The following is a 6,000-nucleotide window of genomic DNA, read 5'->3' on the forward strand; positions in this document are numbered from 1 at the left end:
AAACCAGATAGAAACGAACTAGAAAAAAACCCACCAAAAGGAAATATGGCTAAGTAGCAAGTTTTAAGACATTCCATCTCTTGTTGGAGGGTAAGATTATTTCATCTAACTTGGAGATTTTCTGCTGTGCTAAACAGAATTTACAAAAAAACAAAACCCCTGAAGCCAAACACATAAATCCTTCCCTGCAGGAGATTTGCAAACAAGTGCGAGCAGGTGAGGAAGCTGATAAATGAGTGTGAGGAATGTAAGGAGGTTGGTCCTCTCTGCCAGAGTAGTTTCCATCTCTTCCAAGAAGGCGTGTGTTGGCCTTACCTACAACTGCCTGGTGTCCCGCCTGAAACTTCTAATGCGGACAGCAGCCCCCAGGCTATTTTCACCTCTTGTATTTCTGGGAATTCCTCAATAGCTTTGCTGCAGTAGGGTAATAAGGACAGCATAGGAAGACACAAGCTGCTGGAAGGACTAAACTGCAGGCACAAGGTGCTAAAGTGTCTGTACTTCCCTCTTGCTGGCTGTTGTGTGATGGAAGAAGTCTTCCTCCAGCCAGACAGATGGTAAGCCTGCTGTTGGGAGGAGGGGTGCTAGTACTAGGGAGAACTGAGCCTACACTTGCTTTTCCACCAGCAGAACCTGAGTTCTGCGAGCAAACTAATATAGAAGGGACTGGGGCCAAGTGAGAGCCATGAAGAAATAGCAGCCACAGGGTGTCTGCATCAGAAAGGGGAGGCGAGTTGTCAGAGGGTTTCCAGTTCTATGTCTGTGTAGACTCAGCCTGATACTGAAGAACCTGCAAGTCCAGCTGAAGGCTCAAAATGAAGACTCCAGCACTCTCAAGGTAGGGAAAGATGGATATAACTTCCAAAGAGGAAGGAGTTGCCTCTGTGGCCTGTTATGATATCACTGTTAAGTTTCCGTGCTCCTGTGGCAATACCAGTGAGCTGAGTTACTTGCCTGAAAGAAGGTTAACAGTGTTGCTGCACTTGCAGTGCTACAGGTACATGCACAGAGAACAGCTGCATCATTAACAGGTTATGCTATGACTGTATAACCGACTCAGGGCTATACCCTGAGTCAGACGTTAATACTGGAACATTGGCTCACTGTCGCTTAGCGGTCATCTACCAGTGCTTTGGCAGTACTCTCTGCTGTCCCAGAAGTAAGGTATCTAACCACTAGTAACCACCATTTTCTGAAACATACCCGCTACACAATCCTAGTGGAGATAGGTACTGCCCTTGTCTCCTCAAACAAGGTGGTTGCAAAATAGCCAGCAGATAAGAGCCCATCCCTCCTTCAGACTGTCAGTGGAAGAGCACCGTGCTTGCACAGACAGCTTTGATTAAATGTGGGCCTGCTAATATGTACCTGAATTCAATTGTCTCTTAAACCTGGGTACAGTCTGCACTTGTGTACCAGCATAATTGGTTATTTTTAATTGCTTCTCATTTCCATAACAAGACTTGCAGATCTCACAAAATGGCCATTGCCTCAATTTATAGATCAGCATGAGCCTCTGGTGACTGTCCCTGATAGAGCACTTATATAACTGGCTAGCAATACAACTCCCTGATGCATATTATTCTGTCAATTTAAATCTTGGTAAATTCATGAGCAGCTCCCTAGCTTCTAAGAGCAGCTTGGGTTTTTACCATTAGTAACTATATGTACAATCTTTATGAGGTTTCATGACAGATCCTGCAAACCTTGTGCATACCATTAAGTTTGCCAAACGCCATTTGTGTACACCTGTGTATAGGAAAAACCTTTCCTTCTCTCATAATAATATGCTATCAGCTTCTAGTCATCTCTTTGAACCTGACATAGCAACCCTAGGAAACCTAGAGCTTCAGTGTGTACTGAAAGAGCATTAAGGCCATTCAAAAGAAGCCAGAGGTTTACAGGTAGGAAGCCATTGTTTCTCTGAAGTGTATCCTGCCCTGGAGACGTGTGCAACTCCAGAACGTATTCATCAGGACTCCTTAGCTGTACTTTTGTTATCTTAAAACAGTGGTTCTCAGTCTTTTTAGAGCTGAGGCACCCATCGGTAGACTCCAGGTACCCCCCGCAGCAAATGCCAGCTCTTAGTTTTCACTCTCTTTTTTTTACTACAAATATTAGAGCAATTCTTGTGTTGCAAAAACCTTAGAGATCACAGCAGGTCACAGTGTTTTAACACTATGGATTCCTGGTTGAGAATCACTGCCTTAAGAGGCACTAGATACAGGCTTGCCATTGCTATTAGTTTTTTCATGGCTTGGTCCATCTGAACCTGAAATTGCTCTCTCTGCCATTATGCTAAATGATGTACTTTCCCTTTGCAAGCTGTTCTTTGACTATAACACTCAGACATGGAAATATGACTGGTATGTGTTAGGTGGACCACAATATGACAAACAAACTCCATATGCTTTGCATTACAGTGATCACCAGTAAAAAAAGCTGACATTTGCCAACACTTCCCACACAGTGGAATAAGTTCTAGTTTTTCTGTACTACAAATAGGTAATTGCAGTTGCTGATTTTATAACAGCAGCCACATGGGGATGATTTTCATGAAGAGGGATGTTAGTTTGGAGTTCATCTCACTAGCGATGCCAGGACAGAGCTGTTTGTCACTTATGCAATCCCTTAGGGCAGGTGAGAGTGCTGCCTGATGGTCTCGCTGGTGTGGGCGAGTAGGAGGGCTGGAGGGTCGACCTGCTAGAGCTGGAATGTTGGAAGCTGTAAAACTGAGGGGAAAAGCCCTGGCTTTCCCACTACAAAGCAATTGCTCTTAAAATTAGTTACAGATTTGTTCCTATGCAGGCTGCTCATCCTTTCTTTGCACTCACCAGAAAAATATGGCAGAGTTGTGGGGGCGGGGATTCTACTCTCTAGAAACTTTTAGTTCCTAGCAGAAAGGGGCAGTCTTTTTTCTGCAGGATGTACCTAACAGAGCTATTCCCAGCAGTTGCGGCAGGGGTTTGTGGGCAAAGACAGCACATTTGTGGGCTGAAATATTTTGCTTACCAAGATAATGTGAATGATTTATAAGATCCAAGCCTGTGGCATTGGTGTTTTATCTATGTGTATTTACAGGCAAATCTCTGACGCGGTATGCACACAAAGGGCATGCTTAAGCCTGATTCCTGGTTCTAGTTCCTGCCTGACTGCTCTCCTTTCCTGCAGTTCTTCTAGGCTACTTGTTGGGTGAACTCTGATGAACACTTAAGGGTCAGCTAATTTCCGAGTGACTGTCCCTAGAAACTAGGTCATATGCTAGGTGCCAGGATGTGCTAAGAAGGAAAAGACCTATGACGTTTGAGAGGCAAGACAAGTAGCAGCTCTGCGGAGGACGCGTTCTCAACGTCACCACCCTGTTTTCCCTCATGCAGTCGCCTTTCTTCTCTGCCCCTTGTCTGAGTCCTTGCTATTCCTTCATGTCAGGAAACTCTGGTTATTTCAGACTGGGCTGGGCATGAGGCTTCTGTCCTGCAATGGTAGCAGAGGACAATCTGTTGGCTGCCAGATGGTTTTCAAATGAAAGGGAGAGATTAAAATGAGAGGGGAGGGTGTCTGATATAGGAAGGTTGTTGCTAGTAATCTGCAGAGGAAGGAGGTTAGCCTGGTGGTTGGTTTTTATAGCCTGAGACATCAGGGTTCATTTTCCTGCTCTACCACAGCATTTCTGTATAACCATGATCTTTAGGGCCCAGATCCCTCCAGATGCTGAGGTACCTACGTCTTTCTTTCAGGTGTCACTGAGAGTTTTAAGGAAGCCATTCGGAGGCCTCTTTCAGAGCAGCTACATGGTTAAAAGTATGTTGACACAGCACAATTCAGCCCCCTGTAGAAAAATTCAGGTTAGCCCATTCATGGTGGTACAGTGCCACATAGATGGTCCCCGACCTTCTGACTTGTGGCATTTGACTGATGTCTTCACCCCCAGCAGGAATTTGCTTCTTACAGCTCTGGCTCCAGGCAAAGGCCCAGAGGCCTGGCGGCAGGTTCTTAAACCAAGTGGAAAAGATACCTATCCCCCTGGCAGGGTCTGATGTGGTAGGTATGCTGAAAGTGTACCTGAGGGCCGTGGACAGGCCCTTGACTTGGAAAGGGGCACGCGTGAGTCTTCAGAGGCAGCTAGGGATGCGGGGAACCAAGGTGAGCATGAGAGTGAGCAAAAAACCAAGTGCGAGGTTTCTTTGAGAAGACAGCCTGGTGGGGTGGGGTGGGGTGGGAGACAGACTAGTTTAACTGATATGTAATGGGAATAAGACAGCAGGACACCTAAGGCCCGATCCTGTTTAGCCTTTATTTGCCTAGGCTGCACACAGGCACTTGCTACAAGCTCTAGCACTTACATGGGGCTTGGGTTTCAGCATGGCCATGAGAGAGAATGGGACAAGGGCCATGTGAGGAGTCAGCATCACTTGGCAGAATGCAGCCTGCTCCCCGGTGAGGTGCAGAGCAGGTTGTGCATGCACCGTCCTGGCCTCCCGCATGTGGCACTGTGGTCACACCTACTGCCTGGAGGCTTTGGCTGCAGCATGGAAGTGCTCAAATATCTTTTGCCCACCGTGACTATGATGGAGGTGGCGGCACTGGTCTGCACCCACAGAGGCCCCAGTGGTTCTTCATGCCTTCAGTTTCACAGCCCTGTGCCCCCGCTGTCCCCCCGAAGCACTGCCCTGCCTTCTGAGCACCTCCCAGGGCCCGTCGCTCCTGCTCCTCCCGCTTCGGGGATTTCGTGCGCACACGTGAGTCAAAGCTCATTCTAGCCCTTTTCCCAGTAAAAGCTAAATTGTTTGCCATTATTCTGATTGTCCGAAAAGGGGGCAGCGTAGGTGAGGTTAGTCACAGGGACAGACATGTGGCAGTTACAATTTTCCAGAGGAAGAATTGAGCATTCGTGAGTCAATCCTGCTTCCGTAAGTGACGCTCCTATGAGACTTGCTGCTGAGCAGCTGAAAGGAGAATTTAGGCTTCTGCCTGTCAAGATACAGGCCTCTCTGCTCCCCAAGTCCTTGGCATGGCTCCTATTGCAAAAGGAGGTGGCACGCTGCCAGCCCCTGCTTCCAGGGAAGCCCGGCCCCACGAGGCTGTGTGTACCTTCGTGCCAGTTATGTTTTGTTTGGCACCACACGCTGTACTTATGAGAGGGAGACCTGTAAACCATAGGCAACAATGGCGTTAGGCAGGAAAGGTGAATGCCACAAAATGAAGAATTACATCGCGCCTGCAAACAGGCGTGCCTCGGGGAGCCCGCACATGAACTGCAACAACGGCACTCTTAATGCCTGGTATAACGTGTGCAGCATGGAGGGAGCGCTCCACGTCACTCGCCACATCCAGGTTCATAATAAACTGCCAAGGAAACCTCAGCAACTGGTGCATGATGCTGCACGTTTCTAAGCTTGTGTACTTTGAAGTCCACTCTCTTCTGAGAGGCCTCCATATAACTTAGTATTTTAGAAGTAGAAGGTGCTCATCTGTCTTCTTTCCCTCATTCCTTTTCTCCAGCAACCTCATTCTTTTGCCTTACTCCTCCAGCATCACCTTTACTTCCTCTCTTCATCTTTCCTTACCCTTTTGGTCTTGGTTGGCTCTTCCCACTCACGATACAAACATGCCTTGGTCTCTCCCAGCTGAAAAGAAAAAAAAAAAACTCAATCCCCATAGCCCATCAGAGATTGTTAACTAACCATCTTTATGCCTTCTCCTTCACAGGGCTAACTACCTCTTTCCTTCATAGTTTCCCAAAAGCATATGCACTCATTATCTTCCCTTCAAGCCCTCCTTCGCCGTGATGCCTACAGAAAACCTGACAGCATTTAGCTAGGCTGCTGCCATACTCATGTCTGTTGGTATGAATTGTTTCTGTGGTATCTAGCAGTTGTATCGTGTCTTATACCTAGACTGTAAGTCTCCCCTGGGGCAGGCTCCATCTTCTTGCATTGTGTCTACATCTAGCACGGGGAGATCCTGATCTGTGACTGGAGCTCCTAGGCACTATGGTAA

This window comes from Gavialis gangeticus, unplaced genomic scaffold (genome assembly GCF_001723915.1).
Source record: "Gavialis gangeticus isolate Ggan-Ray unplaced genomic scaffold, GavGan_comp1, whole genome shotgun sequence".
Taxonomy (NCBI): Eukaryota; Metazoa; Chordata; order Crocodylia; family Gavialidae; genus Gavialis; species Gavialis gangeticus.